Genomic DNA, 22795 nt, shown 5'->3' on the forward strand with positions numbered 1-22795 from the left:
CTTAGGAACACAGACAACCATTTTACGAAACCAGCAGTTTGGAGTAAGGTACGCGTAAAAAAGGTACATACGGGTGGACAAAGGAAACAAAGGGAGTCTAAAGGAATTAGGTCACGGAGTTAGGTTCGTCAAGGTTGATTTTGAAGGACGGCTTTATTTTGTCTACGGACGGTTGACGTTCATTAGAGGTCGAGTGAATGTGCGACAGTCCCATTCGCCTTCCTGCTCTCATTTGTCTCAGGACAGTGGTTGTATACTGACCCTAATGTTCCTCTATGAAGCGTACTCTGACGTAGGAGTGCAGGTTGTGATGTCAAAATACGATTCACAGAATTATATAACAAGGAGGCAAGTTGCGGTGCATAAGTGGCTCAGCGTGTTTCCCGTTGTGAAGTGAGCAGAAGGCTGCTCTGTGTCATTATTATCGGAAAATCTATGGTGACATACACAAAGATGTCACGCCTAGTAGGTACACCTGCGTCGATGAGAGGACATTGAGTCGAGTACAACCACTGTCTAGGAAATGAAGACCAGCGAAGAGAATGGGACGTCGACATTCACTACACTCTCAATACACGTCAAGACCTCCGTTAGACAAAAATAAAGACGTCCTCAATCAACTTGAACAACCTAATATAAAGTGAACTAAATTCTTTAGGACTACCCTTTTTCCTTGTCACGTATGTACGTTGTTGTACTACGTACTCCAAATGGGTTTACGTAAAAATTGTCTTGTTCTAAGATAACAGGATGTCGTCACTACAAAGACCACTCCGAAGTCCGAATGTCAAAGGACTTCACGTTGAGCATCAGTTTAGCACGCTTACAGGACACATACTCCAACTTTGCCAGAGTAAAACAGTGAAACGGCAGAGCGACGTTAAACAATATAATAGACGCAACTATCACCTCCTGCTCCGACTACAGGTCAGTGATGCCAATTGTTGATAGGTCCGTACGTCGACGGTAGGAAATTATAGGGAAGAAGACTTATTTGTGTTCACTTTACTGTTGTGTTGGACAGTCCAGAGAGAATAGACAATTTTTCCTCTATTATAAGGTAATAATTAATGAGTGAGTAATAACAGAATCAACATAAACGAGAACCCACTCCACGCCCACAAAAAAACGGTGGTCCGTAGCATTGAGCCGGCCGTGTGAGCTACCGAGTACCGTGACGTTCAGTTCCGAAGCTCACAGGACTAAAGTACAGAACTCGGAAAGGGACCTCTTGCCTTGTCTATCAAACACAGTCATAGACCAGCCCGGACAAAGAAACTACACTTACTACATGCAACGGTCAGCATTCAAGAATAAGTACCATTACGAACTTCGGTCTCAACGCTCACACTTGGCAGTCTTCTTGACGTTTTATTTTGGTTTGACCACTGTAGGAATTAGGTCTTGGAAACATCTCAACTTTCGAAGAGCCCCTTAGATTTGAAATGCAAGACGTATCGTAAGAACGGTTCTATTTTGATACCTCTTATGTGTATTAGAATACCAGCAGTGATGTTTCTGGTGAGGCTCAAGGCTTTACAGTTTCCTGAAGTGAACGTCGTAGTCAAATCCGTGCAAATGTCATTGTAATGAGGTTTGAAACAGGTCTCATTTTTGTCACTTTTGCACGTCTCAGCTGCAATTGTTATATTATTTGACGTTGATAGTGAAGAGCTGATGTCCCAGTCACTACGGTAACAAACATATCCAGGCATGCAGCTGCCATCTTTAATATCACCTTCTTCTGAAATACACAAGTGAAAATGAACAAACACAACTGTCAGTGTCTCTCCTTATATTTAAAAAAGGAAGATAATATTCAACAATTATTAATACTCACTCCATTCATTTGTCTTAGTTGTATTTGTTTGTGAGGTGCAGGGTGTTTTTTTGCCAGCAGCATCATTAAATGCCACATCATGCTCATACTCAGTACAGGGTTTCAGGTGTTTGATTTCATGTCTTGAGCTTTCATTGGAGAACGGAACAGAATAGTTGTGTCCAGTATCTGGTCGGCCTGTTTCTTTGATGTTGATGATGTAGTTGCCAGCCGTAAAGTTCTTATTCATGGTAATGTTGAAGCCAGAGTTGCTGGGTGTGACCGTGAAAGAACCTGCACACAAAATAAAAACAAAACCTGGTGACATCCTTTAATCCCAGACACTTTGTAGATGTTGAAAGTTCTCCGGGGAATCTAAACTTTACTTTCTGCAATAGCATTCATTGCCAAGGATAACACTATGGAGAAATACCAACATAATCTTTGAACGTTTTTGTTAAGATGAGTGTGAAGAAGAACTGTATTATGTCTTGAAAATAAAAACTGATACTCACACTTCAGAGGTGGAGGGGCTTGAGTCTCGGCTGGAGAACACATTCAAAGTGATCAGAAAAAGAAACAACAACATTTTAATATATGCTTATGACAACATCAATACTCTTGCAACTGTGTGTATTTTATTAACCTAACGTAACACACTCATGAGCAGTGCTAGTAGCTGTAGTCTACATTCATAATAGTAACACAGTAATATCAGAGTCTTATAGAAGAACAAATGGCGGGCTTGTTAAGGAGAAAACGTTCCAACCTTTGGCATTAGTAGTCACTGATGTGTTGGACGTGGTGATTGGAGGTTGAGTCTGGGCTTGAGAGGTGTTTGTCGGCAAGTCTAATGGTGGTGGGTTTGGGTGAGGGTGAGGTGATTGCAGGAGGAGCAGCAGTGGCTGTAAGAGGGAGAGCATGCTAGAGGTCACCCTACAAAATGTTCTGCCAATAGTCCTACCAGATGTCAGCAATGTCAGGCTGATTTCAACGCTGTTTCCAATAAAAGTCTAAACTGAGGCAGAATACATTACCAGAAATACTAGTTGAATATGTTGAAGGCATTGGTGAGTTTGAGGTGAGTGTTGGAGTGCTGAGTGGAGGTTTGGGGGAAGTTGTTTGATTGTCTGGAGATATGACAGCAGTTTCTGTCATGGTGCGTGGAGTTGAGGTGCTGTTTGGTAAACTGAATGCTGAAGAGGAATTTGTTCTAGTGCGTGGAGGTAAGGTGGTTGAAACATCTGTGTTCCAAGAAAATAAAAATAAATCAGGCCAAACACAATATGACAACGCAAGTTCATCAAAAGGTGCAACAGGAAAAAAAATGGTTAACCTAATATAACACACTCATTAGCAGCGCAGAGAGGCCTCTCGGTGTAGACTGGAAAATTCATGTGAAATCTGTCACACTTCTTTTCTCTTTTTTAGTTAGTTATCTTTGTCTTTCTTGCCATTCAGTTTAAGTATTCATTCATATGCTGCAGTCAATCCTAAACTCGATGGCAGAAGTTTTTTGTACGGGGAGATTTTTGTCCTGATCGGATCAGTACTGCTGATAGTTTGTGAAGGGTTCCAATTCAGGACGTTTTCTATGCTCATTAACTTTGCCTTCTACTGATAAAACATAAGTAAGAGGACTTTCTATAAAAGCTCGAACGAACCAAATGTCCTGTGAGTACTAACATGTTGGGTTTAGATAATATTCGAATAAGGATACATTCACAGCAAACAAATACATAGATATTATATTCAGAGTGTATGTGCAGAGTTCACAAAGCAACACTTCAACTTCCTCTGCAGGAAAGCCAAACTTGAACACACTAAAAAGTTATAAAGTCTCCTAGTAAATAAAAAACACCTGCAGGCGTCTTTGTTCAAGTTTAACGTGCTCCTGACAATCCAAACATTTATGTATAAATCTACCTTAAATAGCCAATTTAAATGAAAAGAAAAAACTGATACTCACTTTGCTGAGCTGTGGTGACTAGAGAAAAAATTACATTGAGATTTGAAAAACGAATAACAAAATGTTAATAAGGGTTTTTGAATCTTTTAAATACTTAAATCAATATATTGTGTTGTTTATTGGTAGAGAGGCCTGTTTGTCATGAAGAGGGTTACTTACCCTCCGCCATAACGATGATCCCAGCCCAGAGCAGCAGGATCTTGAGACCTGCCATTACCAGGAGTTAGGGTTTTGTCATCAAGTATTGTCAGGATATAGGATAATCAATCAGCAGACGAGTACTTCTATTTAATGCAGAGAAAGATATGTCTAATTTTGAACTCGCATGCTTTCCAACTCAGCGTCTGTCAAGTTAAACCAGTCTTATCTTCACAACTTCTGCAATCATGCTGCAGTTCTCCCGAGTTATTTTCTAAGTATTTCTTTGATGGTCACTATGTGAATATGCAAATTATGTGTCTGGCTTCTATTCCAGCTGTAGGGTCAATGATATGGGTTATACGGGTTTAATCCCGAATATTAGACATTAATTAGGAGAGTTATAGAGGGAACAATGAACATACACTGAATACACTGAACATTATAGACTTCATACAAGTAGATGTTTTGGCATGTTGTATTAAACCGCTTACATTGTACAGGTGTACCTTAAGAGGCAAGTAAGTGTATATTTTAAATAGCTTGATTAAAGCTATTTAATTAAAAGTTGTAAGTACATTTTTATCCAAATTGTTCAGCCAGACATCTTTTTCCACATCCATTGATCCATCTATAAATCCGCCTACTGTAACAGATTTAAAAAAAAAAATGTATTGCACTAAATAAAAACATAACTGGATCATAGACACTACCTTTTACAAGAATACACTTTTATTATATTATCTATATAGGCCAATCCTCAGCGGTTATCATTTTATAAGTAATAATAAATACAGTTACTTACAGTTGGCCATAGCCATGATCTCAGGTCAGAGCCACAGTTTCTCAACCAGCGGTTAGGTTGCAAGTGCACTTAGAAGTCGGAACAAAGACAAGATCACGCGCCTGTATTTCCTCTTTCTAGTAAAAAATTGTGCTATTTCAATTGTCTTAAAAAAATATCTATATTAGGATAAACATTGCATTCAAACCACGACTCCCTGTGTTGTCTGCACAAGCCATTTAGGGACATTTCAGACAAATGCTTCGTGCAATGCTGCTTTAAAACTTCAGTGCTCTTTCCAGAAGGGTTTAGTGACTTTTTCAGAACAAAATCTAATTTAGACAGAGTGAGAATAGTGTGCATAACATGCCTAACAATAACTTTGTAGAACAGCAAATAAAATGTAGAGTTAACTCAAATAGTGAACTCCAAAGTGCATTGAGTGCAAAGAGACACTCTGCTCTCAGGCCTGCAGTATTGAAGCCTGCAGATGCTGTTTCTTCTCTCCCAAACTTTTTTCTCCCTTTTTCTCCCATTTCAAAAAGAGAAAACATTCTTCCATTTGCTCCTGGAGTGAATGTCTTAATTTGCACAGTTTCATTCATTTCTGCTACAATGTTAGTGTGTTTGAGGTCATTAGCTGAGTGTTTATGGTTTCTTTCCTTATTGCCTCCCTCGAGTCGCCTCGCCTTACCCCATTCTGTAGGTTTCCTCCACTCCCCCCACCCTCACTAACCGATCCCTCTGGGTACTCCAAATCCCCCTTGACCAGGGAGCACTGGCTCTTTCCCTGTAATGAACTCCACAGGGACTGTTATTCAGTTTCATCACAGCAAAAATTGCTCCCATGGTGCCCTGAACACAGTGAAAACAAACAAAAGTAAATATCGGGAATTAATACGCACGTTGTTTGGCGCTCCCCAGCATCTATGGCCTTACTCCTCTGCTTCAGAGCATGGGGAGATATTTATACACAGCTGGAAATTGGCTCTGCATTTTCGGTATAATGATACAAAAAAACATTTCCCGAGCATGCAGTTTTTTCCTGCTGTTTGCCATACATCCAAAACCATGCATCCCTAAGTCCATCTTGTGGTGAAAAGTCTTCATTGCAGTTTGCTTTCACTCCTGGGTCCTGTTTAAAAAATATAAAGGTGCTCTGGAGCTTTGATTATACTCAATCTCATACTCAAATAATTTGCGAAGGAGTGACCAAACTTAAAGCAATCAAGCAATACCTGAACTGAAACTGAACATTTTGTATCTGAATACGGCCCATTTAATGTGCTATCACTTACTTATAAGTGATAAACATTCCTAATTCTCAACCTAGTTTTTTTAGATTCATTCAACCATGTTTTTATATATTTGAGAATGTCAAGTCAAAGAAAAATGTGAATTGGGAACATGGTTTCCATACATCACGGAATATCAAGGTTTTGTACAGATGATAGTTAACCAAGTGAAAATGTGAAACCAATCTGTGTTGCTCGAGTCTCTCAGCCTCGCTCTTTGAATTTGTTGGCGCTCACACCTTAACTTAAAAAAGATTGAAGAAGACCTGCACTCACTCTTTAAATAGAACACGACTTTAAGTATAAGCATGGTGTGTGTGTGTTTGTGTGTAAGTTAAAGAAAGAGCATTGAAGAAGCAGCAGAATAATCATTTGTCCCAGGTGATCTCTGAGTGTTCTGAGGCAGAGAAATGGGGCCATTCCAGAGGACATTGACTTGGATTTTTTTTGTTTTCGTTTGTTTGTTTTGTTTTTAGAAGCCTGGAATATCAATATTTTTTTGCACATTTGAAATAGCTTGTGGCGCAGGCTTGGCAATGGCAGCCTGAGCTTCAAACATATTAGTTTGCTGGGAGAGAAGAATCACCAGGGACAGTCTCCAAACACAAGCGGGAACAGCAGCACAGTCCTGTTCATCATTTGAAAGCTGCTATTGTTTGAACTTGAATAACTTTAAACAGGTTAAACTCATATTTAGAATGAAACAGTTGTCTTGTAGTCCTTCTCGGTTTTCAGGTTAGAATATTTGTCAGCAGCTGCTCTCCAGGGAAAATGATGTGAGGTTCAGGCAAAGAAAGACGGTCCCTGCAGTCATTTATCAGTTGGAAGCTACACCCAGCATGCAGCAACTGGCGTCACTCTGCAGCACTTTCCCTGACATATGTGGAAGCAGACACACACACACACACACACACACACACATACACACACACACACAGTGAACACCACACATAATAGGCATGTGTACGCTGGTGTAATGAGTGGGCCTTGCTCTGCATGTCCTTAATCTGCAACCACCAGGCCAGCACAGAGGGGGCACAGTAAAGTACAAGCAGCCTGCAGTGAGCTGAGCCAAAATAAAAAGCCAAGTGGCTCACTAAACTCGTCAGGGGCTCTTAAAAGGCACGCACTGCTTCTCCCTCGTCCGTCCTGCAGCCCCACGGGAGCTTCATAAAACGCCGCCCTGCAAAACCAAACTCGGATGCATCGGTCCAGCCTTCCGGAACAGGCGTTTTCACAAACTGTAAACTATTGGAAACAAATGCCGTCTTAAATGTGTTCAAAAGAAACCTGATCCTCAGAGTCTTTACAGGTGGCTGGGGGTGTGTCAGATGTAGACCCACACACACACACACACACACACACACACACACACACACACACACACACACACACACACACACACACACACACACACACTTTTTTTTGCTTCCTATGTGAGACTTTAAGTCCTGACCTCCCCCCCTATGTTGACCAGATCACTGTGTGTGTGTGTGTGTGTGTGTGTGTGTGTGTGTGTGTGTGTGTGTGTGTGTGTGTGTGTGTGTACATATTTGAAGAACGGATATAATGGTCCTAAACAAAGCCAATACAATAGTTTTCTTAATATAATAACTTTAACATGTGTTCATTAAATTACTTAAGTTCCTCTGAAAAATAAATATTGAGAAATTCAATAAAAACCCATTTACCACTTTAAATTAATTATTTCATGAATGCTGAGCATCTCATCTTAACATTTAAGGATAGTACACCTTTTTGGAGACTCACGAAAACATGCTGAATTTAAAACAGGATTTTTTAAAGATGAACACTGTTTGAGTCAAATGTTATCATCTTTTGTTTTGGGACAAAACTCCCTGAGATTTTCTTGGTGATAAACATCAGGCGGGTTTTATGTCCTCTTAAGTCTCCTATATTTCAACCGTATGCCAGACTTCCGAAAGGATTTCCGTCACTGTCACAAGCACATGTGCTCGGCTCCAGTAAAATAAGCACTCTGGCCATAAACTTGCCAATGAGCTGTCCCCAAATAACCACATCTGTCAGCTCAACTTAAACGGGCCCTAAAGAGTCACGTTTAAAGATGAAGAGATTTTACCGGCTCCACAAAGACGGAGACAATTCTTACCTTTGGCATGAAATTTAACAAAATAAACATAATGAGAATCTCCCATGTGCTCAAGACTGGGATACTAAGATAATTGAATTCTGAAGGATTTCTGTTCTTAGTAAAACAATACTTAGTTCTTTAACCAAATATTCCAGATAAAAGGTGCTTTCTAAATCAATCTGTCATATTTGAATTGTTAAACCGTACAATCATGCAACATTATGTAATACTGCACATTCTAATTCTAACTAATTACCGTAGTTCTGTGACTCTGCTTTTTATTACCAGCCAAGTTAAATGTAAACCATCACAAACTTGCACACAACTTGAGCTCATAGCATCTCACCTCATAACAGTAAAGCCCGGGACAATAAACTGATTGCTGGTCTCAAATTCGGCCGTGCAGTTTGCATCCCAGCAGAGAATTAAACACAGCTGGAGTGAGATGAGCTGAGACCCTACGCAGGAGAGCAGAGATTTGAATGAGTGTGTGTATTGTGAAGGAAAGAGGGGGGGGGGGTTGTTGTACCTGGCCAAGCTGTGTTTCCTTGTTCCCACGGTCCTCTCTGTGCTGCACCCAACCTCTCCACCCCCTGAACCTACCTCCTCTGAAATTATGGAAACAAAATGTCCTCCTTAAACCAAGATTTAAAGGTTGCTGACAAGGGAGGGGGGGTGGATGAAAGAGCACAAGGTAGTGGGGGTTGCTGTCAGCATATCCTGGATAAGTTTTATACGTCAACTTCAAGAAGAAGCTTCAAAAATGAGATTTAACACGAAGCATTGTCTGTTAAAATGACGGGAGTTGGTGTATTACTAGCTGCACCTGAAAGACAGGCGAGGAGCCAGACACACTTTTTCACGGTTAAAAAAAAAGAAAAGAAGAGGATAAAATAAAGACTTGGATCATCTTGAAATGCCGTCTGTTCTGGATATAATCAATAGCAAAAGAAGAATCCAGTTCAGGGTTGTCTCTCATATTTCAATCCCTGCTCCTCAGTGATCAATAAAAGTGAGCTGAAATCAAAGCGAGCCCTCTTTACTATTGTCTATTCAACGTTAGCAGACAAAGACTGAGGAGCCTTTGATCGCCCTGTCTGCAGGGCCCACAGCTAAACACAGACCCCATCCTCCCACACCCACCCACCACCTCCAGGTGAGCCGTGTGTGTGTGTGTGTGTGTGTCATGTCTTTCATACACGTACACAAGCACACACACAAAATGGAAGCCCTTTTCATAGGATTCACAGAGAGGGAAGCTATGAGGTTGTGTTTTCAGCTGGCAGGTCATCACATAAGTTGCTGGCCACTGTTTTACAGTGTGTTACAGTGTGTTACAGTGTGTGTGTTATGTGTTATTTGCATGTGGTTGTACTGGGACGTTAGTGGCTATACAGTTTCCTGTTTAAAGTTCTGCTAAACTGTATGTAGACGACAGTTCTTCTTTTTAATATTCTGTCCTCTTCTGTTTTACTCTTTGTTTTCCCCATCATGTCCTTTTTTCTTTTATTGTCTTTTGTAAATGTTTTTCCTTTTCCATCAAGATCTGTTTTGACTTCTTCTTTCTGTCATGTCCTCTTTATTTTCTCTCTTTTTGCCCAGTCCTCTTATGTCTTCCTGCTTGTCTTACTCTCTTCTTCTCTCTTTGGTTCCTGTTGTATTCCCTTCTGTTGTGTTCTTTTCTGTTTGTCCAGAATCATTTTGTTCCTTCTCAAACATTGGATATGTATTTTTGTGTCCCTACAAATGTTGGTCCCCTCCCGCATCCTCTGCTTATTCTTCTGACCTGTCCTGTTCTCTCTTATCGTCGTCTACTCTATTAGAGATAGGCCAAGAATTCAGAGTTTTTGAATCGAGGCTTTTCCATTTGATGTTGAGGGGGGTGATGCTCTCTGATGAAACAATAAAATAATGATTCCAGCCCTCGTTTTGATCTCCTGTTCTGTCTCCTATCTTCTGTGATGTCCTTTTCAGTTTTGTCCTCCAAGACTTTACTGTTTTTTGATCTGTACTGTTTCGTTCTGATTTGTCAGCTGTGCTTCTGTTCTCTCCTGTCCTGTTCGCTTCTATTTGTCCTTGTCTTTCTTTCAGGTTCTTCTTCTGTTTTGTCTCCTTGGTCCTGTCATTCCTCGATCTGTTTTGCTTTCTTTTGCCACTTCTTCTGATATTTCTCCTTCTCTCTTGTCCTCATTCCTTCACCGCCGGTCCTCTGTTTTGTGGGTTTTCTGTCAGCTAGCAGAAAGCGGCAGGACCTTTCGACTAAACGACACACAGCCTGCTGGGGCCTCCAGTGTCAGAGGAGAGGAGAGGAGCGGAGGATCTGCTTGGGTTATACACAAACAGCTTAATATGAGCTTCATATACCAAGGTGCGACAGAACACGCAGGTGAACATTAAAACTGATGCTCTCTTCATGCGGCCTCATGAGTGCATCGCCACAGAGTTAAGGCATGATTAATTAATAACCCCGGTGAGTGGGCTTTCACTGAGACGTGTGCCCAGAAAAAAAATTGTAATCTGAAAATGAAATAGTAACTACAGCTGTTAGCTAAATGTAGCAAGTAAAAATGACTGTATTTATATTTAGCTCTGAAATGTCTTGGAATAGATGTATAAAGTCACCTAAAATGGAAAAACTCTGAAGTTAAATACAAGTGAGGTACCTTACAATTGCACTTAAGTACTGCAAAACATATGACATGCATTTACCCAGAACCCCCTGTCTCTGCTCTGTCACTGTGACCAGAAAAAGTAACTCACCAGCCGTTCCCCACCAGTGTGCCCGCTTGTTAGCTTGTTGCTCTGTGTGTTTGTGGATACCCACATGTGTGAATGTACATTTGTTCTGTATGCTTGTTAAATGTGCTGTCACTGAGGAATGGATAACACAAATGGACAGGTAGCCAAATTAAAATTGTGTATGTTTTCCTCTCACAACCTGGTTTAGAAAAGGTGGAATTGTTTTTATCAAAGAAAGTCACAAATAGGAATGTTTAGAAAGTCACGTCCACAAAGCGAGAGGGGACTGTTTTTTTTCATTATTTATGAAGTGTGCCGCCGGTTTCTAATAAACACTGACATTTTATTCAGATGCCTCAAAATTAATAGACGTTGTGAACTTTATAACATTCCTCTGTCACGTTGTTATGTAAGTCTGAGTAGATGTTTGGCGCAGAATAAGAATCATATGCATTTATGCAAGTGAACAAACATGAGACTGAAAGTGTGTTTTGTGAATTTGTTTAAAGGCCAGTATTAGCATACAGCGACAGACAGGCCTGAGTCCTGATTTCCATTCAAAATCCCCGGTTCTCCAGTGACAGTCAATCAGTCCGCACCTATGAAATTGAACAGCAGCCATGGAGCAAACCTTTCACATCTGGGTGAAAGGTCATGACCTTCAGCCAGTACTTCTTCCTGTATTGCTGTAACGGAAGGGCTTTTGGTGAGCAACAAAAGGAAATAAGAAAAGTTAAGAACTCGCAGGCAGAGCAAGTTTTCCTCTCTATATGCCTAACCTTTAAGCTGAGTTCCCCCCCGCGACTTTCTGCGATTCCTGATTAGTTTACAGTATACTCCCAAATCAGCATAATAAAGCGTGTGATGAGGCTGATGAGATCTAACAGTCTGCTCTTGTTTACCCCGCCGCAGCACCAGCTCCTTCTCTGCATGTGTGTGTGTCTGACCCCGAGGCACCGAGTCACTCTATGCGCCTTGCATCTCCCTCTAACAAACATCTACACGCACACACAAACACACACACCCACACAACCCCCCCACTGGTAGAAATCCTAGTTGTGCTGCCGGATCTCAGCGGAGGCCGGGAATCCACATCCCCTTTAGGCTAGTCCTGGGGTGCATTTACTCCACACACACACACACACACACACAGAAACAAACACACGCCCATAAATACATTCATGTGCACACACCCAGACACACGCGCTATCTTAATGAGAGAAGAAGATGGTACTATGAAGGCGACAGCAGAATGAAACCTACTCACCAAGGACTGACCTGTGGTTCGGGGGCGGCAGCAGCTCTGCAGGGAGCCCCTCTCCGCGCGCTGATCAGAGGGCTGCGCCGCCGAGGCTGCTCGCGCTGACGGCGCTGGAAAAACCAACTGATTAAACGCCGCTGTCGCCTCAGCTCAGCTGCTATATGGAAAGAAAGCTTCCTCTCTTTTATATATTTTTTCACTCATTGTTTGTTTGTCAGTTTTCTTTGTCCTCTGCCGAGACAGCGGTGCCGGTGGATTGGAGCTGTGAGCGTGAGGGATTTGTGCGTAATTAGCTGAAACGCTCACCCAAGCAAGCACAAAAAGTTTAATTTTAAACTTTTTGAACTATGCTCCTTTTTTTAACGTTATTTCTCTGACACTCTGCTTCACTTCCAAGATCAAAACCTCGCTTCATGGTAGAAATATATTTTATGTGAGTCTTTGGAGTACATGGACAGCAAAACAGTGATGCCAACTTGCAAGTCCTATTAACAAGTTGTGCGAACTTCAAATTGTGCAACGTGTGTGCATGAAAAAAAGGCATGCCTGTGAGAAAATATGAATACATTGGTGAAATGTGAACAGAGTGACAGTAAACAGAGTAATTGGATCCGTTGATCAGTTTTAAAATCATGTAATCGTTAAAATCCTGTCCATTGTGTGCAGCTACAGAGGCTCGTTTGACTGAGAAGCTCAGTGGTCCCACTGAAGCAAAATGTTCAAATGTGCTGTTTTTGTAAAGGGTCCGGGCCACATGAAGATTTTAGAGGCATTCTTTGCTTACTTTTGCAAAGCAAAAAGTGGATTTCTTGGAAATTATTAAAATGATAGGAACTTTTGGCAAATTAACAATAAAATATTCCAGTTAACAATTAAAAAGCTCTGATAAAAGAGTCACTTTGAGTGAAGGGTGAAAGGTAGCTCTGGGTCAGAGGTTGAGGGCGGCCCGCCTACCAAACGTCCCAATCAGAAGCCAATTCACAGTTCTAGACCTCAGAACAGGGATTGTCTATCTGTGTTTGACCAAATGAGCAGTGGAATGAAACATTGTTGAATGTGGAGACATTCTGGCACAAATGAAAGGTTAAAAGACCCTGCCCATTATGTGTGCCCTCTGGTCGAGTTGGGCAAATCATCCAAGGATGTGCAGCGACTCTGCCAGCCCGGGGCCAGACTTCACTGACTGCCAGCTCAGCAAGCCTTTGTTGGTTGGTCTCAACAAAGCTTTGTGTTCGAGTTTTTGAGATCCAAACAAAAACATTTGTATCAGTATTGTCATGTAATTTGAAAAAATAAAGTATTGTAAGAAAATAGTAGGTTTGCTACAATGGTTTGCTGGGTGTTCAGCATGCCCTCCACCTGACTGTACCTCTCGCCCTTGACTGCCGCAGTTTGGCCGGGGGCTTCTCTGGCCACAGTTGACAGATCAGGGAAGGGGCTCCGAGAGAAAGGACAAGGCCAAGCTCACTGCCATGCCCTTGAATGACAGAGACCTACTCCAACAGGCAGACAATGGTCACCTTGCATATCCAGCCAAGTCAACTTTTCATTCATCTTCCCCAGTTTTGTCTGCCTTTTTTTATAATTTAAAAGTTAGCCCCTCTCATTTCAAAGTCACTGACCACCCTTGGCCCCTGCTGTGACAGCCAGGAGAGAAGCGAAATATCTTGAGGCAAGAGAGAAAGAGAGACCTAGCATTATCTCATCTGGGCCCACAGGCAGCAGACGGGAGGAAAAGGGAAGGTGAAAAAAAAGGCCGGGCAGCTTCAGCTGGGGTAGGGAAGCAATGGCTGGCAGCACAAAGAATGGTTCTCCTTCTTTTTTTCTGCTCCATTAATATCTGAGCTCCAGCCTGCATATATCCTCATTCATTATTCATGAACCGACCAGGAAAGAACGCAGGCGGGGAGGAAGGTGGGAAAGCAAAGGCCAGAGATAGTTCCAATCAGTCCTGGTTTAAATGACACTGAGTGGCAGAGCCTGGGGTTTTATGGCTCGCTGTTCAAATGAGACACTGCGCCGTGGTAAAAGGTCCACACTGGCCCGCCGTTAATGACCAGCAGGACGTATTAGAGGCTGCGCCGCTCGTAAAGCTGGCTGCCACTAGGTAGCAAATTTGCCCAAACTTACTTATCATGGTTCTAGACGGCAGCACTGAGTGAACAATATAACATAGTCTACTAACCTACACAAGACCTACACTGAAGAACATTTGGATACATTTTGAAGGCATGCAAAAAGTACCTTTCAATGTATGCTGCAGTTTTTACTTATCAGATCATTCAGGCTTTTAAAAATGCTTCTTTTTATTTTTTTATATGTGCCAAACTGTACATGAGTCAGCATTGCACGCTGTCAAACAAAATGTCTGGATAGATTCATTTAATTATCAATTTAATAAATCCTCTTTTTATTTTCTAGATTAATCAATTCATCTTTTGGAGTTAAAAAAATGCACATTAAAAAGTTGAATATGTATAAATCCAAGGTAATTTAAATGTCTTGCTTCATCAGTCTACAAGATATTCAGTTTTTGGATTTTCAGAATCAGAAAATCTTCTTTTGCAATCGATCAATGTTTCATTAAACTAGCAATATTTTTTTATTTCAAACAGCCAACCCAGTAGTTGATTCTTAATGCAGCACTAAAGCCATCAATTCATTGATGCCAATTTCAAGTTCTGTGCCTGATTTTTTCCTGTTTTAAAGAGCACAATTGTTGTCTAAAAGCTGTTAAACCCATAAATGGGCCGCACTGGGGGATATAAGGTTTATCCCTTATTACAATTAATATGGGCACAGAATTGTGAAGTGAATCACACCATTATGCCACTAAAAACTAATTTTAAAAGATCTTCTGGAAGACCAAATCTATATTAGTATTGGAATATACTGTAGATAGGGATTTATTAACAGACTGGACAAACACATTGTCAGTCTTCTTTTTGGATTTATTGAGAAAAATTGAATATGACAGGCGGTTCTTTTAACGTTCATGGTTAATCCCTAAACCTTTCTTGACCTACATTATTTAAACAACCTATAAATTGTACAACATGTATTGTTTTATTCTTTGGGAAGTGAAACACTATCATCTGTGTTCTACTGTTCTGTATTAAACAATGTTATATTCAGTTAATATTGATACAACTCCTCTTTGCCCTTGTGTGCTTAAACATTCTTGAATTGAACTGAATTTGATGCTTAGTCAGATCAGTGAAACCCTGTCCCTCCGGCACTGATGTCACTTTAAAAATGCTTCACGCCTACCAGGATCATTGTTCAGAGATTAGTGAACAAAAATGAAAACAAGCTCTCAATGGATATGTTAAAGCAAAAGGGAATTTTTAAGCAGAATGTATAGTAAGCATTTTGCAAAAGACTCAAAAATATTTTATCATCTCATGGGGCATCTGGTGAGTAGGCCTTCTGTGTGTGTGCCTGTGTGTGTGTGTGTGTGTGTGTGTGTGTGTGTGTGTGTGTGTGTGTGTGTGTGTGTGTGTGTGTGTGTGTGTGTGTGTGTGTGTGTGTGTGTGTGTGTGTGTGTGTATTGCTGTTTCAGATGTGTAGCCCTTTGAATAGCCGCCACACAGGGGAGTACAAATGTGCCACTGCCATCAACATAAATCAAAAATAAAACTCAAATTTAAATTTTTACAACTTCAAATCCACTCTGTTCTTAAATGAATTGTTCAACATTTTGGGAAATATTTTGCTGGCTAAGTGTTTCATGAAAATATTGTTAATACTTTCATATATGTCCGTTAAATTTTTATAGTAGTTCCTACTCTTTTCCTAAACCTAATTAACTAAATAGTTTTGTTGCCTAAACCTAACCAAACCTTAACCGTTTCAAACCTTAACCATGTGTTTAAAGCTCCAATTGTAAAGTTTAGGTATGAAGATGTGTTAAACTCCTTCCAATGCTAATTAAGGAAACACCATAGTGTGTCAAAATATAGCAGGAACAAACGACTTATGTGGACGTTTCGTGTTGGAGGAATTTTTACACGTTTAATTCTTCACTTTTCTCCGAGTACATTCCCTGATTTTCTGTCCTCAACCATTTTTCAGTCTCTGGCCTGTCTCCCAAACCCAACCCATGCTCTCTAAGGATTGATTCCACACAGCCACACATCCTACCAGGACTCCCCCCATTCAACCACCCACCCACCCATCCACATCATTTATACATGTGAGCATTAGGACTTGTCACAGCCTCTCAGTCAGGCGCTTTATCAGTCCAGGCCATAGATTCTCATTAAACGGATGAATCCCCTGTCCCTGACACTTTGGCCATCACATGTCCACTCTGCCATCCCTCCACTACTGACCATTTGTCCGATCCAACTGGACAGATAGTAGTGCAGCGACTGTGCGATCGCTTGCCTCTCATAGAGCTAGGGTGGCATTTCTACACTGCTATCATATCATACTGGCAAGCACGCACAAGCTTACACAAAAAAACAAAAACGTCACATTCCACGATTAGTCAAAAATCCCATCCAGAGCCAAAAAAGTGTATTGCATGGTCATCAGTGTATCTCTGCTTACTGTAAGTTGACTGGGCGATTGGCTAATCAGTTTAACCAGTGGTCAAACACGGTCAGGAGATAGCCAGTGCTGTGTGGTCACTAGATAAGAGGTGCTTCTCCTCCAAAGACGGGCTAGCTGCCTCGTTAGTGCTGGGTCAGTGAACTGCCGTGCAGATTTCTAAATGGCCACTCAAAGCCCAGAGCTGGATTTGTGTGAGTGTGTATGTGTGAGACCCGTGTTACTGCTGTCTCTCTGGACTTTCTCACTGAAGGCTCACTGTTTAGCGCGGTTTAGCACGTCCCCTCAGTGTGTCGTTGCAGGGGGAAATGTTTAATCGGGATGTTTGTATACCGCTGCTGTTTCTGACTTGAGATTGGAAGTGAGATGCTGAGTTTTGTTTCCCCTTCTGCTGGGGAACACACACACACACACACACACACACACACACACACACACACACACACACACACACACACACACACACGCTCCTGAGGGCTTTGGTGTTATATCTAAGCAAGTAAATATCAGCAGCATATAGTATTTAGCAGGCCTGAATAGAAGAGTCCTCACACTCTTCCAGCCCCCTGACCCTGTACCTTTCTTTGTACACACACGTATCTCTGGCCCCTGACCCGGGAACCGAGAGGCAATGAGGTGTGTGTGTGTGTGTGTGTGTGTGTGTGTGTGTGTGTGTGTGTGTGTGTGTGTGTGTGTGTGTGTGTGTGTGTGTGTGTGTGTGTGTGTGTGTGAAATGTAAAAAATGAATGCATCCTCCACCTCCTGCTGCATCAGGTATTTGTTTGGCTTATGGGAACCTCTCTCACAGCCACAATCAAACATAAAGCATATGCATGTATGTGGGGTGAATCCGTGGTAGATTTTGATTTACACATTCATCCTCATGCCGTGTGTGTATATAAATATATATATATTTGATATTATACATCAACATTTAATGGCAGCAGGAGGGCGGGATCCACCACATTTTTCCACCTTGGTTTGAATGCACCAGATCTGTCACTACGCGGGGGGTAGAGAGAATGTCATGCAGGAGGTATGTCTTTCTTCATCGTATCCATCCACATAGTATTTTAATTGGGTTTTCTCTCCTCCGCAGAAAAAAAAGAGAGGGGACAGAGGTGAGAGGTGGAATGAATCATGAAGGGGTGGAGGGGGGCGAAAACATGCTGCTCTGGGTTTCCATCCTCACCTCCCCAGCTATGCCGTCTCACCATTGTGGCCCTCACAATGACTACACTCCAACACACACATCTACGCATGTGCACTTCAGCTAGCCCTCGATGGTGTTGCGTGGTGTTGTAACGTGTTTGTATTGAGCCTTATTGAACAATGCTGCAGCTGACATTCCTTCTGTGTTGGATAAGGCTACCTCATAGAAACATAATCACACTGCTAAACCGAAACCGTCTCCCAGTGACTGTCAAACACTCTCTGCGCAATGGACAAACTGATTGAGCCTTGGAAATGGGACAGAGAATGTATTCAGATAAAGAGCATGTGTGGATGATGTGTGTGTGTGTGTGTGGGGGGGGGTATAAATATGGGCGTGAGCGTACATGCGCATGAGGGTGTGCGTGCGTTGTATGTTGATGGTTGATGTACAGGCCTGGAGGGCAAACGCTCGGGGCTGCTCTCGTTAAGAACCTGTCAGTCATCGGCAGAGAGGAACCAAAAGCAGTCCAAATCGCAACACTGAGCGCGTGTGTATGTGTGTGTACACGTGTTTGTGTGTGTATAAAATGCATTCAGCCACTTGGCTATTCCTAAAAACAAGTGAGGAGAGAAATGTTTGTGAAAAAGGGGAACAGCTCTGGTGCAACATGAAGCCACACTGCCCTCCAGTGGTTGTAAGTTGCTTCACGATTTCAGACATGTTGTGAAACTGGAGGCTGACTTTGTAGATTTATTAACAAAACATGGGACATACTTGATCACAGAGTAGATTTCAGAATAATAACAAATGTAAACTATTCTCAGACATCAGCGAAAGGTGTGGCTTCATATAAACATTGTACTGTAGGGAGGATTCATAAATAAAGCTCGAGTGTTACTGTGCAATGACACCAAAGAGTGCAGACAGGAAAGAAAAGGAGGAAGTGTAAAAGAGGTTGTTCAGTCTCTAATCTTTAACACTGTTCCCTGGATACATCAAATGCAAAAGTTGTATGTCTTAATTTAGTTAAAATGACATTACAGTACAGCAAAGATCAGAGTATTGTGTTTGTATGTAATAGTGGATGTTTTGGGTTATTGTGTTTTTGACTTACAGTGAGAACTGATCATACAAGTCACTTAAAAGCAGTATTTTAAAGACTGCACTGGGATGTTGCATCTTGTTAATTTTTTGATATATATTTCTGAGAATCAGTTGGAAGAGCTGGATATTCAGTCGCCCCCTCTCACTAGTCACCTCTAAACTTTATCATCAGATGCTATTCTAGCCTATATACCAGATTTGTATTTCTGTCAGATTCTTTATATGGCTTGGTACATTTGTAAAAAGCATGTAGCTCTTTTAAACACTGTAGTGTAATCTTTATGATTTTTTTTCATCTTTGACCAAACTTTATTATCTTACTTTCCTCACCATAACTTATATTTGAGGTATTCATGTCGTTGTGTCCCTGGGACACTTCACCCCAAATTGCTCCTGTGGGGATTGCCCACAGTATTGAGTATGTAAGTTGCTTTGGATAAAAGCGTCTAACAAGTGACATGTAATGTAATGTAATGTATTTTAAACCTCTAATGAGCAATCAGCAGACATATGTTGAAAAGGGTGCATTTGAATTGCAGAAGGACAATACCCGAAACCTGTAACCCACTTACAAAGTGTAGGTGCACTGTGCAGAGGGTGGAGGAGGAAAGTTGCATGCATCAGGGTGTAAGGCATACATCGCTTTGCAATCCACTTTTATCACACCTCCCTGTGGTCACAGCTGTGACTGCACAGAGGAACTGACTGCACAAACTCGAGTAGATATTCTGCGGCCTCCCCCTCTGCTGTCCTCTCCGCCATTTGTTAGGAGCTTTAGATACTTACCATGATAAGGAGAGGAGAGGAGTGAATAGGAGAGGAGCGAAGAGAAGGAGATATGAGAGGAATCTTTTGAGCAACAACCTAAGACTGTAGAAATTGAAGAAAGAAAAAAGAAGAAGTTGGGGAAGCTGTGACACAGTTTCTCATTCAAACCACACCCACCGCTTCAGCCCGTATAAAAACATGCAGAGCTCAAAATAGAGGCCAGACTTGTGCTGTTATCACCAACAATTTCTCATCCTACAGTAGCTGGAAATCAATGAAAGAACATGCCCTCAGTTTACATTTAACATTCACAGTCACGCTATTGAAGACATAGCCGTTATACTTTTAGGCTGATTACATCTTTTTTTTACACTCTTGTTATAGCAATGGGAATGCACCTAAGCTAAGGTACGATCAGAAATTCCCCCAGAAATCTTACTAAACAAAGAAGTTCTGCAATGTGGGAGGAAAGACCGTCTAGTTTCCCTTCACCTCTCAGGTTTCAATCTGATGGATGTAAAACAAGGGCTCATCTGAGACTAGCCAGGGTTGATAAAGGTCAAATGGAAAACAGTATAAGTCATAAGCTATGATTCGGTATGTATATTATTTTAGGAGTTTTCACTTCCCACACATAAAACTGAAATATACTGTATAAATGTTGTAGGAAATACTTTATTGTGAGGTGTCCCCCTATCTGTCTCCCCCTGTTGCCACTCTTTATGACAATAACTTTCTCATCTGACTTTCATCAATAAAGCAAATAAGTTTAATGTATTTCTTTAAATCTCTACAAATACATAAATAATATAAAAGACTCTCAGTAAGTAGCATTATTAGACTACTGTGTATTAACGTGTATAGGTTCAAAGTGTTAGCAAACAAAGCTGACAACTAATCCAACAGAAACACAGAAACGGCAGCAAATTGTAATAATTAACCTGCACATTACCCGTAGTTTTATTAGCTGATTCATAAAGAAAATGTCTGCTTCTAAGCAACTGAAGAAGTTAAAAAAGTGATCTCTCTCCGTCTAAATTAGTTGTAAATGTTAATCGTTTATTTCCCCCGGAAAGTTAATCCGTGCTCATATTTAATCTCAGTTTAAGACTGGCAGGTATCAAAACTTCCAGTGCACAGCACACAGACGATGAGAAAATACCTTTTTGTGCTAGACATCTCATGTTTAGGACCTTGAACTGAATTATATTTACATATTGAAAGAATCCCCATTTTTCTAAGAGTGATAACACAAATGTTTTGAGAATAACTGGGAATTTAAATGTTTCTGTTGCAAAACAATATCAGGCACACGTTTTAGAGCCTTTGTGTTATAAAACATGTCTGCAAGGGAACTGTAGATGGAAGAGCGAGACCAGAGGAAACTGGTCACCAAAACTGGGAAAAGTGTGTTTTAACCCAAGTCATGAGTAGAGTTAGCCATCAAACCAAAAGGAAACTAAAAATAATACCTGGTTATCATATTCATATGTTTGGAAACTAGGAAAAGATGACAACATAACCACAGCGTGTCCATGATCATGTAAAACCGTGGTCTTAAAAATATCAAAAGTGACTATTGGTGACTATACAGAATGTAAACCCACAGTCAGATGCCTAATCATGACGCCCTCGCACAACAAACTGCATCTCAAATTTAACATCAAATGACATTGACATTGAACACAGTTATTGAATGTCATATATCGGAGGCCTGTGTGTTAAGTCAATAATAGCAGGGTGCTTTCAAAGTTTGATGGAATTGATAAAATGTGTTAACATGAGGCAGATAGACCAATTACTTCCTGATTAAATAGATACTGATGTCATGTGAGGTCTTTAGCCTATGCACTATTAAAGGGACCGCAGTGTCCACTAACAGCGGAGAGAGTTTAAGTGGATTTTCACAGATTGTGTCATTCTGTCTCCAGTGGCACTTCTTTTGTATCTTTGCCTAATGACACACAACTTATAGTCTTTTGAAAGTATTTGTAAAGAACAAATAATTATGTTTTAAAAGTGTGACAGTGTTGCAGGGAGACACAGTGGTTAGCTGACAGGGTTCAGTTACTCACTCACTTGATATGTGACTTCTGTTTTTTAATTGTGGTTGGTTTAAGAAAAGACAGTGAGAAACTTAAATAGGCAACAGTTTGTCATTCAATTGAAACGTTGCATTGAATTGTGAAATTCAGACCGGAAAATATTTATTCTATTTCTTTGTAATTTCCCAGTGTTTGTTGTTGGGATGATCAGGACACATGTTGTGCCCTAGGGTCTTGTGTATGTGAAGTACTATTGTATGAAATGCTTTAACATTATAAAGCAACAACTTTAAATAAGGTGGAGAAGAGCAGACAAAAACAGATCATTCTGAGCAGTGTTTCATGGTGTGATGATCAATTTCCACATCTGTCAGAGGCACGCTTCAGTGAACTTCAGCTCCCCCCTGACACTGATTCCAGCCGTGCATTTTAGCATGTTTGACTTTGTTGTAGGAAAGTCCACATGAGAATAATGGCCCATGAAAAAACAACATTACAATTGTTTCAGTTTATCAATTGATTAATATAATCACACAAAAAATGTGTTATGGGTAAACAGGCTAGTAATGGTCTGTATTTTGACCTCAGTGGCGTGCAAACAGTTCAGTACTGCCCTCAGCAGCAAGCAGCTTCACATTTGTGTTACTTCATAAGATAAGGTATAAGATAAGAAGACAAGATAATATAAGATAAGCCTTTATTCAATTTCTAGAGGAGAATCTGAGTGTTGCAGCATCACAAAGTAATAATAATAATTTAAGTTTAGAAGTATTGATATGGTAACAGATATGGTATAACAGTCTAGCTTAGCTCATAATGTAATAATAATAATAATTATTATATTACAGACTACAATTCCGAAGTGTCCCTGATAACTCTTTAAAGTGCGCAGAGGCTGTTAAAGTGTGAGAGTTGGAGAGTTTATTCTCTGGGAATTTTAATTTTTACAACAATCAGAATAAATGCATATATTTGATCCATGTAAATGTTTGCCTGATAAAAGAGAAAAGGTCTCGGGTTGTTCTAACAGCAATTTAAGGCCTCAGTCAA

The sequence above is a fragment of the Notothenia coriiceps genome, unplaced genomic scaffold (genome assembly GCF_000735185.1).
Source record: "Notothenia coriiceps isolate Sejong01 unplaced genomic scaffold, NC01 NC01_scaffold00037246, whole genome shotgun sequence".
NCBI classification, from domain to species: domain Eukaryota; kingdom Metazoa; phylum Chordata; class Actinopteri; order Perciformes; family Nototheniidae; genus Notothenia; species Notothenia coriiceps.